This window comes from Rattus norvegicus, chromosome 13, assembly GCF_036323735.1.
Source record: "Rattus norvegicus strain BN/NHsdMcwi chromosome 13, GRCr8, whole genome shotgun sequence".
NCBI lineage: Eukaryota > Metazoa > Chordata > Mammalia > Rodentia > Muridae > Rattus > Rattus norvegicus.
The window spans coordinates 9,331,518-9,348,257 of NC_086031.1; the positions used below are offsets into that span (position 1 = coordinate 9,331,518).

General features: G+C 37.3%; 1 protein-coding gene and 1 long non-coding RNA gene across 18 annotated transcripts in view; one reads left to right on the plus strand and one right to left on the minus strand.

The window, feature by feature from the left end:
• Cntnap5a (contactin associated protein-like 5A) overlaps positions 1 to 16,740 on the plus strand; it is a 1,008,100-nt gene that overhangs the window by 363,470 nt on the left and 627,890 nt on the right. The gene's annotated exons all lie outside the window — the stretch shown is intronic.
• The window catches only part of LOC108352511 (uncharacterized), a 203,153-nt gene that overhangs the window by 162,426 nt on the left and 23,987 nt on the right, over positions 1 to 16,740 (minus strand). For 4 of the 13 annotated variants that reach the window (XR_010056955.1, XR_010056954.1, XR_010056950.1 and 1 more), the window contains exon 4: positions 613 to 8,603. The exons of 8 other annotated variants lie outside the window; for them this stretch is intronic. This is a non-coding gene — a long non-coding RNA (uncharacterized LOC108352511). Of the gene's footprint in view, positions 1 to 612; positions 8,604 to 11,267; positions 16,280 to 16,740 lie in introns of those variants that run through there. One more of the 13 variants, XR_010056956.1, reaches the window with a different exon arrangement.

The following is a 16,740-nucleotide window of genomic DNA, read 5'->3' on the forward strand; positions in this document are numbered from 1 at the left end:
CAGGTAATTTAGACCAATAAAGACAAAAACAACATGTATTATTTTATATCTGATACTCCTAGCATTGAATCTTTAGATGTGAGAACATATCCTGCAGAATATATGAATATAGGAAATGTAAAATATGGAAAAGTAGTAACAAATCTTTCCAGGGTGGTGGTCACCAAAGTAGTTATAGAGATGGGGATAGCTGAATACAGGTGATCTTATGAGGATGGTGAAAAACTAGTAGGGACTTTAATGAGGGAGGGAAAAAAATAAATACTGAAGGGAGGTGAAACAACAATAGGAAAATAAAAAAAAGCATCATAAGGAACTGTAGTATAAGCTATAAGCTTCAAAAATACCCATAATACAATAAGTTGGTATATAAATATATACATGCAACTGAATAAAAATGTATCATTTTTATTCTGACAATGGTCCTTTTAAGAACCTAAAACTTTACATGGGGATTACTCATCTGAGGTCAAGATTACTTAAGAAACTCAAGAACATTATAGGCTATCGCTACTGCCTTTGGTCACCTCAGAGGTAAAAGTTAAGTCCCTGTTGCTGAATATATCATTCACATCAGAAACTGAGGCCAGAAACCCTTGAGCTAGAACTGACCTTAAAACTTCCTTCCTGAGGACTGTCTTTAAGCAGGAGAACATGCTATACAAGCTTGCAAAGGAATCAGTCAGAAGTTTTCCGAGTTATGATGCCTACAAACCAAAACAACAAGCAGTGTGACACAATAACCAGAAGGATGCAGTTGTGGTATGCATAGCTAAATAGCAACCAACTGCTTTTTGCTTCGACATAAGAAGGGTGAAACCGAACACTTAACATGCCTGGTACTGGAAAGCTAGTCAATAACATAGCTTACTTTCCAGTAATTGGTGTCCTGGATCTGAGAGGACAATCTACACTTGCCACTTTGCCAAACCAGCATAATTCCTAACTACATTGTAAATAATTGTTTTTATATTCATCCATAAGTATATCTCTCACATCGAATAAAGGAAGCCTCTCTTTGTAACATACCATTACAGAAAACCATGACTAATAAAAATTCAGAGGTGTAGAGCCCAGTCCCAGTGGATACATCTACAACTGAACTTCCATATGTAAGGGTCAGGGAACATTGCTCAAGTGGGGACAGACGATCTGTAAGAGTCAGAAGAGCAAATAAATGGATATGAGATTTTTTTTTTCTCCTTAGAATTGCAGAAGAGACACTCTCTATATAGTCTCACCAAAATTATTGCCTAAACATGCTAACATGAATGGGGGAAAGCTCATGAGGTCTCAACTCTACACACACAAATAACTACAAGCAACTAAAGGATGCAGAGAACGGGGACCATAGTCTCTCTCATGAAAGAGCACATGAATTGGTGAGGCAACCAAATGGTCAGTCCTTAATACACATGTAAAAGTATTTAAACTGATCATGTTAGATTACTATCTCTAGGAATGTATATGTTCGTGTGTGTGTGTATGTGTGTGTGTGTGTGTGTGTGTGTGTGTGTAAAAAAATTAATGAAAAAGAGGTCATACATTTATAAGAGAACATGGAAAGTGATAAGGGAATATGGTTCTCAAAATTAACTTGAAGAGTTGAATTAAAACTTTATATTAAGGAAAGTCATTTGTAATTAGATCTTTTAATATTAACAGTCATGTAGACCAATATGGAAATGAAAAGAAGCTGCCTGACATGAAACTGGATGAAGAAAAACACATGATTGACAACTGCCATTCACTTAACATAATTGAGCCCTAATTGTTGGAAATAAATAATGAAGTAAAAGTAGCCTTTTATGTTATTTCACAAAACAGACATGGGAACAGGAATAGAAATTATTGCAAAATAAATATGGGCTAGCATAACTAGTGTGTGAAGCTCTTGCTCTTACATGGATAAAAGTAATCAAAGAAAAGTATAGGTTCCTTTAAGCTAAGGAAATACTTAATGTATTTTTTAGGAAGTGTGTGTGTGAGTGTGTGAGTGTGTGTTGTAGCATGTGGGGTATGTTTTAGGTGTGTGAAGTGTGTTTTATTGTCTGGGGTGTGTAAGGGGTATTTGGTATGTATGTGCATGTATTTGTGTGTTATGTTTGATATGGGTGTGGGTATGCCATATTCATATATGTAATATGTGTGAGCAAGTGCATGTGCACATGTGATAGCATTTGTATGAAACCCAGAAGTTGACCCTAGGTGTTTACTTCAATAGCTCTTCATTGTATTTCTGGAGTCCATACTTTACTGTACCTTGGGCTCACTGGTTTGCCCATATGCGCTAGGAATCCATTTTTCACTGCTTCCTTACTACCCACTTTCTTTTTAAGGCCTGATTATTTATTGGTTGCTCTTTTTTTTTTCTTTCTTTTTTTCGGAGCTGGGGACCGAACCCAGGGCCTTGCGCTTCCTAGGCAAGCGCTCTACCACTGAGCTAAATTCCCAACCCCCTTTATTGGTTGCTCTTAAAGACTTATTTTTTACTCAACTCAGAATTAGAAGTTCTCGGCAAGGATAGCCTATGTCTCTTGGCAATCTGTTTCTGGTATTGTGGGGTTGTTTGTTTGTCTTTTTTGTTTTTTTTTTGTTGTTGTTGTTGTTGTTGTTACTGGTTTCTTTTTGTGTGGTTTTTTTTTGGTTTTTGGGGTTTTTTTCTTGTTGTTGTTGTTGTTTTTGTTTTGTTTTCATTTGGTTTCTTTTTTCTTTCTTTTTTTTTTTTTTGGCTTCCTTCATTTTCTATTGGCAAAAAGTTTAGCCTATTCTGTCATGTCTACCTTCTTTTTCTTAGTACATTCTCTCTTCAGAGCAATACATTTCCGTTTGTGTTGCAGGACACGTAGAGTAACAAGACACTGAATCTTGGATGCTTTGGTCCTTTGCTTCTTACCTTCTTTGTTTAAGGACTTTATGACAACATACTGGCAGCCATCGTCTTTGGAAAGATTAAAATGCTTTTGGATTCTACTACCTCTTTTAGGTCCCAACTGAAGAGGCACAGTAGTATCTGTCATCTCTCTGTACTGGAATATCCTCCTCCTCCTCTCTCTCTCTCTCTCTCTCTCTCTCTCTCTCTCTCTCTCTCTCTCTCTCTCTCTCTCTCTCTTAACAATAACCAAGTTTAGAACACTTCAATTGGCATCTACAATGCAGTTCGCTCTCTAGTTTTTCTTGACCTATTACAAAAAAGCCCCTTACTCAAAAGCAAGTGGACTCTGCCATAGGTCAAAACAAAACATGGGTTTCTTCATGGGAAAAGCTTGTTATTCGTTTCCATCGCTGACCCAGACTATATAATCCTGCCACTCTTCACCAAAAGCATTAGTGGGTACTTCTGTGGCCATGTTACTTTCATAGAATGTATGAAGCTTGTGTTCATTATCCACTTAAATGATTTTTCATAGCCAGTTGCCGTGAAGTAGATATTCAGCTCCATCTCGACACAGTCGACCACCTAGTTATTACCGCCCCTTTTTATGTGGGTGTTGGTGATTTGAATTCATGTCCTCATTTTGCATGACAGGTGTTTTACTGATTAAGTCATCTCTCCTGGGTTTGGTAAGAAGCATCTCTGGAGTTGCATACAAATTAACACATGGGAAAATGTTGATGTCACTACATAAAATTGGAGTAAAGATATACTGGTGATATGACTTTTGAAAAACTGTATGTAAGAGGTGACAGTTTATGGTTGAGTAAATCCCTGTTTAATGAAAATGCTTTAAATGTTAACATCCGGTTATATCTATTTATAACAAGGTCCTTACTTTGATGTGAACATCCACAAAGGCATAGATGGGCTAGGCTCTTCCTCTTCAGCTTAAGGAGGTAGTAGAAATGACCTAAGAGTCCCCCAGAGCTCCCAGGGACCAAACCACAAACTAAAGAATATACAGGGAGGGACCTTTGGCTACAGTGGCATATGTAGCAGAGGATGGCATTGCCTGGCATCAGAAAAGCCCTTGGTTCTCTGAAGGCCCAATTTCCCTAGGGTAGGTTAAAGCAAGGACTGTGAGATTGGAATGGGTGGTTCGGAGTGGAAGCAACCTCATAGGAGGGACCGGGTGTTACAGAGGGGAAACTGGGAAAAGGGATAATGTTTGAATTATAAATACATAAAATATCCAATAGAAAAAGAATGCTTCCTTGAGTCAGGTTTCCTTTTCCAGAAAAGTGGTGGGAAGGAGCTACTGATTGATCTACTTTCACTTATATCCTGTATTTGTATAGAAATACTGACACCAATAGACAGGTTTTTCCTGAGATTCAGGGAAGAGGTAAGAGTGAGTCATATCTGATTTAAATTGTGAAGTGTTAAGGTAAGATATGTGCAAGATAAAATCAATGTCTGCTTTTAGAAAGATGTGGGGAAATGTTTGTTTAAAACCCAATGGTTTTAAAGCTTAATTACATATTAATATTTGTGTGTGTGTATTTTTCTACTACGGTTTCCCTACCTTTCTCAGCTTTCCTATACTTGCTTACAGTTATTTGTGTAGTGTCAAGACCTCAAGGGATTTCTGCATTCCCTTTGATATATCCATTGGTATTGTCCTCATTTAGCTCATATATGTTGATGAGACTCTGTGTGTAGCTTCTAACATTACTAGGAGAGTCAATTTCAGAGCCAACTCCTTGATTTTTTTTACCATTTATACACCATTTTTTACACCTTCTCTTCTCTTGTCTTCTGCAATGTTCCCAATATCAGAGAGAGAGAGAGAGAGAGAGAGAGAGAGAGAGAGAGAGAGAGAGCGCTTTTTTATTTTTCCAGATATTTTCCAGATAATTTCTGCCATGTCAAATAGTTTGCAATCTATAGGGTAGTCCCAGAACTTCTTCCTTGCTACCTTCTACTATCTGTCTTTGTAGTATGAATTTTGTATCCAAATATATCCATCTAGTTATAATTTATTAGTTTGCAAACAAGGACTTTGGGATTTGAACGTGAAGAAGCCATAGGAACATGCAATTTAGGATATAGAACCTTGAGGAAGTTGGACCTCAGTAGAAATGTCCCACTTTCTTTTCACGTTCTGCTTCATAGTTGTGCATGGAATATGGCCAGCTCTCCTCTTGCTCCTACTACTATATTTTTTCAAACTGATGCTGCATCTTCCCCACCACGATTAACTATATCCTTTGGAACTGTTGGCCATAAGAAACACTTTTGCTTTAATTTGTAGCCTCAGGGTACTTAATCACAGCAATAGAAAAAAATAATCATGCAGCACTATATTACTCAGGGGTTTCTAAAGAAACATAATTGATAGAACACACACATAATTATATATCTATATTTATATGTGATTGAATCATGTGGCTTATAATCGATGGTTCAATAGTACAGTAATGTCTATCTCAGAACCAAAAGACCAAGAATCTAATATTTATTCCATCTACAAGTGTGATGTGTCAGTATTTCCAATCTGGTATCATAAACCCAATAGATTCCTAAAAAAGCAGTTTATCTACAATTTAAGTGGAATCTTGAAGATGAAAGGTCTTTGAGCAAAAAAGGAATGTCTCTCCAGAAGGACACATAAACTTTCAACTTGTGCTAGCAAGCAAAAAGAATCACAGCTGCACAGGAGGTACAGTACTATGTTGCTTATTATTCATACTTGAATGAAATCAAATGTCCTTCCAGCCTATCTGCCATTCTCTCTATGTATGCATTTGCCTCTGGTTATCACCTGTATTAATCTTTCATCTGTCCCTGGACATACATAACTGTGTTCTACATCAGTTTCTTCACATTCAAGTTCATTTTGAGTAGAAATCACGTCCCTGATCACTTCTCAGCAATATTTGTTTTTAACCATTGAGGTTCAGCTCAAATATCACATTCTAAAGGCTACAGTCTCCAGATTTTTAGGGAATTACCATATTCTTTATATTTCAAAGAGCAGTAAGGGACTGTTGTGTACAACACATACCATTATTTAATTTTGTTTGTTCTTTTAGAGAATATGTGTTTTCTCTTTTTCTTCTCAGTGGGGTACTTTATTGAAGGCATAAGCTGTTTTGCTGGCTGTTCTCTTCCTTGGGTCTATAACATTGCTCTGAACTCAGCACATCCCTAAAGAGTACTGAGTAAATCTTGCTTCAAAACCAGTATCTAGAGCATTGAAAATTTTCAATTCAATCTTTATTGCAAGTTTGAAAGGGGGTAGAAACCCATGGGAAGAAAAAAAGGTGCTGTGCAGAATACATAATTTTTTTTCTGAGGAACACAAAATATATAAGTGTTGCAAGGAATAGACTTATTTGGTGGAAACTAAAAAAGACCAAACATAGGCTTTTTAGAAACCAGAAAAGACTATGTCTAGGCTTTTTTGACTAGAAGAGAATTTTAACCCTAGTCTGTCTCTCTCCAAACCATGGAGGCATTCCACAATATTCTTAAGTGCAAATTCAATGAATACTGGTCAATGTGGTGAAAGTATGGGTTTAACAAGAAGAGAAGTGGAGAGTCCACAGATATGTGTTTGCATTACTAAAACTATGAAAAGTTGGGTATAGAAGCATGTGAGTCTGTAAGTCCCAAATTTCTACTGGGAAATGAGGGACAAAGATAGAAGCATCTCTAGAGGCCTAAGGGGTCAGCTAGCCATGCAGTGGCAGTGGGAACAAATGACTTTCACAAACAAAGTAGATGATAAAGACTGACATCCATGTAAGTTTCTGGTCTGGGCACATAGCATATGTGATGTATGTGAGCTCACAACATGCATTCTCCTCTCTCTCTCTCTCTCTCTCTCTCTCTCTCTCTCTCTCTCTCTCTCTCCCTCCCTCTCTCTCTCTCTCTCTCTCTCTCTCTCCGTGTGTGTATGTGTGTGTCTATGTGTGCATGTATGTATGTATGCCTAGCTCATTGTCATATATGCACACACATACACACACACACACACACACATACACACACACACTCAGGCATTGGACACCCATTCATGCAACCATGTTGTACAAAGGAAAAAATAAGTAATAATGCTGACAGGAAGCTGACAGGAAGACTCGCTGGGCATGGGGGAAAAGTTTGCATGGGATACCCCTGTACTGATTTTTCAATCATGATGACATAAACCGAAACATACATGAGAAGTGAAAATTTTAACAAGGAAAAATGTTTACATGAGAATGGCCTATCAGCATTCTATGTAGTATTGTCTTCATTAATAATTAATGTGTGAAAGCTCAGATCGCTGTGGTAGTACAATCCGAGACTAGTTTTGTAGGTGATAATTATTATAGCATATTTGTGTGCTCAAATTAATCATATAGAAGGCAAAGGAGTCTGGTGAGGAAAGCAACCACTGCAAAGTCAAAGTAGGCAGAAGGGTATCACAGGGAGAAGGAGGGCCTAGCACTACAACTAAAGAGAACTCCTCACACTGCCATTTACACTGGAGATGCAGACCAAGCAACAGTTATCAGGTAAGAGGTGAGAACACTCTTGCTCTGGTGCTGCCAAGTTCAACAGATTTGAAGAAGTCATCCTGTGAGTATAGAACTGAGAGAGAACAGGGAAAGCAGACTTGCCAGAGTGGTAAAGACAGATCTGAACAAAAGAGTCATATTGAAGTAGAAGACATTAATCTGGGGAAAATAATACATGGTTTAAATCCTAAGAGATTTGAGTCAGTCTATGCTCTTTCTTCCTTTATAAATACACTTACGTGTGTAGGTAAATAAGTAGGTAGGTAGATAGATAGATAGATAGATAGATAGATAGATAGATAGATAGATTATAGATGTATGAGTATATGTATAAATTTATGCATAGATGTTCTGTGTATAAAATATTTCTTAATCATATATGTGTTATATGTCTGTATATATTAAATAATTTAATCCAATTTTCTTCTCAATGCAAAATAATATTTAAAAATCTTAATATTTGAGCATAGGGAGATAATAACTGAGATGTTAAAATATTTGAATTGCAAGCTTGATGACCTGAGTTAACATTCTATGAATCATATAAAAAAATCAGGCATGGGAAAGTATACTTGATATCTTATTGTCTGGTAGGTAGAGACAGGCGGATTTCTGATGTTCGCTAGCTAATTAGCTTTGGCTTCTAAATGGTGAGTTTTAGACCTGTGAGGAATGTTGTCTCAGAAAAAACACCAAGGGCAACAACTATGGTTGACTTCATGCCTTCGCATACACATGCATATGAGTCCCCACATATTCCTGCATATATTTGCATCTCTTCCAATACAGATTCCCAAGTCACATTGAAGTCTTTGTATAGCAGCCGTTTCATAACAGATAAAATTCTATGCATGATGTGATTTAATCCAATTTGTAAAATATTGTGACATGTACTGCATGTTGTTTCAAAGAGATATATGCGGCAGTGAGTGGAGAAGAAGGAAAACATACAGAGGTAGTGAGGAAGAAGGAAGAATGTAAGTTAGGGGCAGAGGAGAAAAGGATGTGGGGGAGAGAGGAAAAGAGAAAAGGACAAATTTTAGAAACTACGTACAAAACATATTCCATTGCCCTTATACTTACTTGATCACAAATTCCAGTGATTTTGTTTACTGCTCAATATATTCTTTGGGTTTATTCTTAATTAATATTCATATCTGAAATTTAAGATTGAATTTATATATTTTAAACCAAAGCACAATATGTAACTGGAGAAAAACTGCCACTACCACCCCTAAACATTCTTAATATTTTTCACAGTTTTGTATTCTTTTGAAATGAAATTAGTTGTATATCTAGAAATGTCAAGTTTTCTAATGTGCACCTACCAAGTTGCTCCCATAGTTTTGATATTTTCTCCATATGTGCCTTTCTTCTTACCTCTAGTTCCACAGATCCATGTACTAATTACAATGTCCCTATGCATTCTTAGACCAACCTTCTCATGGGAGCTGTAAACATTTGGCCAAACATTATTTCTGGAGCAATGAGAGCTGTTTGTTAGATCCTATCTTTTATGGAGAGGATGGTAGGCTTTTATATGACCTGACTTCCTGACCTGTTTCCACTGTGAAGTGAACATGAACATCAGACTTGGAGAGAGACAAATCAAGATCTTGAAAGTCTGTAGATCTATCCAGATTATTATTTTAATGTCTTTCTTAACTTTGATCATGTAGTTACCTGTACAGTCAGTTGACACTCTGCACTGTGAAAGCTTCTCTGGCATCCATATTCCTTATTGTGCTGTTCCCTCCTGTGTTCATACCCACAGGGACACACCCATGGACCTAAGCACTACAGTCCAGAGAACCATGAAATATGATAAACACAAAATAATATGTATGAGAATGTGGAGATGGCTCAGCTGGAAAAGACCTGAGTTTGATCCCCAACACTCCTGTAAAATAAACCTTGTCAAGATGCTGGCTAAGGATGCTAGATAAATAGTTCTCTGGCTAACAACACATACTGCTCTTACAAAGGCTGACACTTTAGTTCTCAGAATACAGATGTGGCAGATCACCATCACTAACGACTTCAGTTCCGTGGTCTTCCAGAACATTTGACTTCTGTGGGTACGTTTGTGCACACACATACTCAACTCAGATATAAGCACATATAAGTAATTAAAAAGAAAGTAAATTTAACTGAAAAAATGCTGTAGACACACAGCATTTATAATAAAATATTTGAATCCCAGTATGTTCATTTACATAGTTGAACAATTGTCAGCTCTTATGAATGTGAAGGTAGTTTAATGCACAGTATCTCAATATAGTTTCCACCATCATTGGTTCTCAGTAGATTATAACTCATGAGAGAAAATCAAGATACATCTTAGGTCAGTTGGTTTGGAATTCACAACATAGACCATGCTGGCCTCAAACCCAGAGAAATCCATCTTCCTCTATATACAAAATTAAAGCTAGGGTCACTATACCCTGTTTAAGATTTACTTATTCTAGTTGATGACATGTATGTGCCTGTGTGTAGGTAGGTATGTGCATATAAGTACTGTGCAAACTGAAGCCAGACACTGTGTCGTCTAGAGCTATAGTTATAGGCAGTTATCAGTTACCCTGATGTGAATGCTGGGAACTGAAATTGACTCCTTTGCAATGATAAAATATTCCACTCTACATAATATGTTGATATAGAGAAATATTTTGAAGGCTATCTGTATTGTTTTGGAGACATTAACTTTTATGGTCAAAGTAGTATAGATAATGAGAAACTATGTAAATTTGAACACTGAAAGAAGAGTTGGTAAATAGGCGTGTGTGTGTGTGTGTGTGTGTGTGTGTGTGTGTGTGTGTGTATGTGTGTGTGTTCCTCTATGGCATCTTAGACTATTTTAAATAAGCACAGCATATTAGTTATCATTCTTACTGCTGTAATCAAATATTAAACCAAAAACTAACAAGCAAAGAAAATCATCTCAAAGAAAGAAAAAAAATATATATATATATGGTGAGGAACGCATAGCAAAAAGAAGGTTGAAGCTGCTCACATTTTATGGATAATCTGGAAGCAGAAAGAGATGAACAATAGTATTTAGCCCCTCTTCTTATTATTAAATCAGTTAGCCCAGTCCATGGGTTATAATTGTGGGAATTCCCACAATTATAATAATTTTTCCTTTCTCACTTTAACATTTCTAGAAATTCTCACAAGTACATCCAAAGGAGTGTTTCCATGGTGATTCTAAATTCCATTAATTTGACATTGGGATTAACCACCAAATGCAGTATCTTTAACCACAAAGATCCTGAGACCTTAAAAAGATAAACACATTACCTGAATTCAAAATTGATTTGGTTATAGCCTTACAATTCTAATCTAAATGCATATAAAACTAACACACTTGTCTTTCTGATGACATAAAAATAGAATACATAGGTTCATATGAAATAATCCCATGTTTCTTATTCTTCAATTTTGTTCCTCTGCTATTTAACTTCCTTAGCCATGTGTGGCAGAGATAATCACAGTGTCAGGTACACCACCATTCCTTTTCTATCTCTGCCTGACTGACTTGCCCTTTCTGCAGCTCCAATTTTGACAGGTGAGCATCAGACAGGAATGAAGAACCCAGAGGATGAGAGGGATGCCATTTGGATTCAAGGATGAGACAAACGCCTAATTTGCTTAAGTGGTTCCAACACTCTTGGCATATGATAAAAGGTCACTTTTCAACTCCGGCATCAAGGGGGCAATCTTGCTATACTTTGAATTGCTATACCTTGTCAACAAAGTTTTATCATTTCAATTTCAGTGAAAGACATACATTACACTCTGATTCTGAATTTGGAAGGAAGGTGATGTGCCACTGAGAGAAAGCTGGTGTTACAAGTCTTGAAAGGGTGTAAATCTCTGCTATTGCACACATCCTCACACACACACACACACACACACACACACACACACACACACAAAGAAAAAACACTTCACACTATTAAAAAGAAATTTAAGCAATACTTTCCAACACCTCAAACATTATGAGGTAATTCACAAAGATAACATAGAAATACAGTGGTCTGGCTGCAATAGAACATGTGTAAGAGAAGGACAATGTCACCCAGCACTCAATTGGCAATACAAGCCTAGTAATCAAAGTCTACCGAATATGTATTCCCTGCTTTACTTACTCTAGTCACTTCATTTAGGCATTTATTCACCCAGTCCATTCACTTCTGTGGAATTTTAGAGCACAAAGGTATCCAGGTGAGACAATCAACCAAGCAAGAACTAGCATTGAAGATAATGCTTCTACTTGATCTAATAACAGAAGAACTAAAAGGGGAACAATAGATGCCACTGCAGTGAACCCAGAATAAACAGTGAATGCTCAGCTATCATTTGTTGTACCACACACAACACTCAGCAGTTTACATATAACAATTAGTGTACCCAGCTTCAATACAATGAGCATGACTTCGTTCATAGCACTGATGGACAAGCTAGTTCTTCCATCCAGCTCACTTACTGCATCGGTGCAATATAACCATGTATGCATGTTAGCTTTAATTTGCAGCTTTCCGAGACCTAGAGTTATCGAGAAGTGAGTTTCAGTGAAGAATTGTTTAGGTTAAGTAAGCCTTTGAGCACGCCTGTGGGGACTTTCTTGATAATGTAATTGATGTAAGAAGTGCTATCTACTTTGGGCAATAGGGAGTCCCAAACTATAATGTGTAGAAAGGGGCTGAGAATTAATTGATTCATAGTCACTCATTTCTTTCATTTCAGTGGATGTGATATAACTTGCTGTTTCAACTATCTGCCTTGATGACTTCTACGTAATGGTTGACTATGATCTGGAAATATGAGCAAAAATAAACCATTTTTCTCCTAAAATTCATTTTATGGTATTTTTTAACAACCACAAAAATTAATGCATTCTACAAGGAAATTATTCAGCAATTGATGATTCTTTATCTTACACAGGTATTTCCTCTGGGTCAGGCTAGATGTTATCATTCCACAACCCCATCTTTTATGTTTTTCTTTACCCTTACCACTATATAAGCCACCATTTCTGGTTCCATGAAGCTGGATTTATAGGGATTTAAGTAGCAAGGAAAGGGCAGAATCTGAACAGTTCCAGGTCAGCTCTTAACTCTTTAAGGCTGTAGTAAGTATGTTATGCAGTTCTTTCTTCAAAAAGGGCTACATAAGGAAAGGTTCACCTGCATGCTGTACTTTCTGTAGACACTAAAACAGATGGGATACAGTGCACCATTTTACTCTTTTCTCCATATTTATATGTCACCCACTATTCTTTCTATTCTCTGGGTTGCCTTTTGGCTATAGAGTCCTAAAGTGTTCATGATGTATTGTACATCTTTGCCGTATCCCTTACCCAGACTTCGCTTATACTTATTGGATGAGTAAGAGACTCAGTGAATAAGGAAACTGCCTTGGGTGAGTGCACCAGAGGATGTGTGATCACTTGACCTTGAACACAATATTGTATTTCCTATATATTGATGGATGGTAACATCCTCCTCTCTCATACACATGTTTTATTGCAGCTAAACCCCAGCATTTCTGTGGCACCTGCTCAGAATTTCTTCAGAGTGTTAATGCAATTTCTTCTCCACTATGTTAAGATCTTGAAAAGTAATCAGAGGAGGTTCATGACCTCTGGAGGCCTGCAACATACTTTTTCTCTAAACGAGTCACTAACTTTCATGAAAATCCACACTCAAATTCTGTAATTTTGGCAATCGCCCAACCTGGTTTCCATGCTCGCAGAAAGCCCATTTTTTTTGACAGTCCTACAAAGGTGTATAATGTTGGCATGGTGATGTTGCTGCTTCATATAATCTCTCCTATTGTTAAGGAGCTTTTCCCTTAAGGACACAATTTCATTGTTTTAAGTTGAATCCTCTTTAAAATAGACTTTTCCAATCTGTTCTACTTTTGACAAAAGAGATCAAATATTTATTTAGTAATATCTTTGCAAATAAGTTTTCATTAACATAAAAAATAAACCCAACATAATTAGCATAAAATATATGAATTTGTTTAGAGCCACATGTTAAGACCTTTATAGTACATGGCATATTGGTCCCATCCCTTCTGGCTCATGCATGTCAGGAACAAAAACCACATAAAGCAAAGAGGGACAGAGAGAATGAGGTGTCCTCATATCTTCTTTATGGACATTACAGTGTTTTAGCATCCTTCCTTCATATTCTATCATATATATTCCACTACTTTTCAATAGTGCAAGTCCAAAGACAAGGTCTGTAATGCCTGGACAGGCCTCTAGTGACATCAGCAGTCAAAAGAGCAGTACTGTGTAATGGAAATTTTATGTACTCCTTCACCCTTAACTTTGTAGAATTATCTCAATATCACTACAAATGGCTTCCTATTATAGAACCCTCTTCTATCATGTTCTCTAAATGTCCTTCTAAAAAGATGCCCTTTTCCTATGTAGATCAATGTTTGTGAGCACTACAAAGTCTGGTATCAAAACCTCCTCCTGAGACAGTGGCATTTGCAGATGAGGTCTTGGACAGTAATCCAGTTATCATGACTGGGTTTGTCTTCCCACAATGCACTTTCTACGGACATAACAGAATATTTGAGGCCAAGTAAATTCAGTAGAAAAGAGGTGCTTAATGATCATGTTTCTGGAATGTTGGAAGTTCAAGATCAGGTGTTAACTCAAGTCAGAAAGTAGAAGACTAAGCTAGGCTGTGAAGTGGTTAAAGCCTGATCATCACAGTCTCACAGTCACCTGCCAGACAGAGCCTACTGACTTTCACCAGACTACACTAACCTTCAGTGAGCTATCTGCCTTCCTTACTTAAGTATTGTCCATGAGTATCATACCCGTGTTTAAAATTTCTCTGACGTAATTTCATGCTTGTCATCGTGGAGTAGAAAATGCCTTGGCCCTGTGGCCATGGGAACTTATTGAGAGAAGCGTACAGTACTGTTTTATCTACACTGATGGATGTGAGTCAAAGCTTTCACTTCCCAACCACCACTCTAAAGGATTCAGAAACATGAATATCAGGCCATATCTCCTGCTGGGAACAGTAAGGCCATGGAGAGGCAGCTTAGGCTTTTAAGAGACTCAGGTAATTTTATCAGTATTCATAATTTGGGATTTTTTTTAATCACTAAGTTTTTCCCATGACATCCATTCTCCAGTTCTACACATATCCCTCATAACTTTAGTCAGACCATTATCACAGTAGAGTCTGTAGTATTTATTTCTAAAAGGAAGGCAATACTAGCAAATTAAGCTAAGGATGAGAAAGGAATCAAGCTACCTTCTTCTCTAAGAGAGACTATGGGAAGCTATTGGATTTTTCTAATAGTTTTTGAGAGATAGAAGAGTAAGAATGTCCTCCCTCTCTTAAGCAAGGTTTCATAGCTCCTCTCAAACTCAGTATGTAACTGAGATTAGCTTTAAACTCCTTGTCTTTCTGATTCTGCCTTCTGAGTGCTGGGATTACAGACATGTAACACAATATCTGGTTTACATGGTATCAGAGATTAAGCTTAATGCTTTTTGCGTACTAAACAAAGACTTGAACAACTACGCCCTATCCCAGGGAAATAATTTAATGTTTTATTCCCAACACTCTGAGTGAAGACTGATCATTGATCAAACCCTGAAAAACCATAACTTAAGGCTTGGTGTCAGATGTGTGGTTTTGTCCTGAGCCATACTATTTTTAATGTTGTTACAAGGCACAATGAAGGACTAGGGGACAAATATCATAGAGGGACCCCATGTCTATGGAGGCCAGATTATGTAAGTACTTAAAAAGGTCTGCAGCACAACCTCAAATGGGGCTATGATCATACAGGAACCTCTGAATACAGCTCAAACAGCTCCTAAAGGCCATGCTCCCCACTCCCACTGTGTGTGTGTGTATGTGTATGTGTGTGTCTTTGTGTGTGCACATGCCATGCACATGCATATGTATTTGTATGAGTGTGAATATATGTGCGCATGTTTGTCAAGACCATAGTTAACAGGGTTCATTGATTAGCTCTCAGTGGTTAGGCTAGGATAGGTGGTTATATGTGCTTTGCTTAGCCAGTGCTAGGACAATAAACATATGTTATTATGCCCAGCTTTTCAAATGGACTATGAGGGTCAAACTCATGTCCTTATGCATGTCTAACTACTTTCTTTACTGTGCTGTCATTCCAGCCTTGGCTGTGCTCTTTCCATGCTTAAGGAAAGCTTGGGCTTATGAAGAACCTAGGGAACTTGCTTGATCACATGCATTCTTTCATTGAGAGGTTATTGCAAGCCAAGTGCAGGATTATAGGTTCACAAAGAATGCGTGTAACTGACTTCTTGGCTCTTTCCGTCACATGTTTACCTGAGGTTACTTGACATCATCTATCCCTACTTGATTTCAGTCTCTGAACATGGCGCTCATGTCAAATGAATTTACTAATACCCCATGTCACATAGAACCTCAGGTTGAGGAAAGGCACTAGTCTCTAGCCATTCCAAAGTAGCTTTTCTTCACTGCAAGACTACCAGCTACAGGAGTCCAAATATTCCCTAGTGTAGGTCATTTTCCAGGACCTTATTTCAGTAAAACTAAATGCCACATGAGATACAGTAAAAGATACAGGGCTGGTAAAAACAAAACAAACAAACAGAATGAGTTTTGATCGTGTGACATTTAGGTCTAGGTATGAAACATGAGGAAGGAACTAGAAAAAAATATATGTATATATGTACTGTTACTTACACTTGGAAGAAAAGGCTGTGAGCTGGAAAAGAAATATAATTTCATGTCTTCTTTTCCAGATCCATATTGAACTCCCTTTCAGATTCCTAATGCTGGTTATTTAGGAAGAAGGCAAGCAGAAAAAAAGTGAATTATTTAATTGGCTACATTGGGTAAAGACCAGGGAGGTCTGATGCCTGCCTCATCTACATATCTTCAGAGTTCTGATGTGACACTGTGGTCTGAAAACAGATAAGAGGTGTTTATTTTATGCTCATTTGACTTGTGTCCCACACACTGTCTTCAGTATGGTTAAATATTCTTCCATTCTTATCATCTTAGTTTTGTCTGAAGAGAGGCATGCTTATATATTTAACAAATACATCAATTGCACATAATGGAGATTTTGTTTCAGTTTCTTTGAGACATGATACAAATCATCCCAGCCTTCAACAGGCTATCAAAACATAAAAAGAAGGACCAATGTACCAGAGTATTCAAACTAACTAACTAACTAACTAACTAACTAACTAACTAACTAACTAACAGAGTGATCAGAAGAAAGAATTAAAAT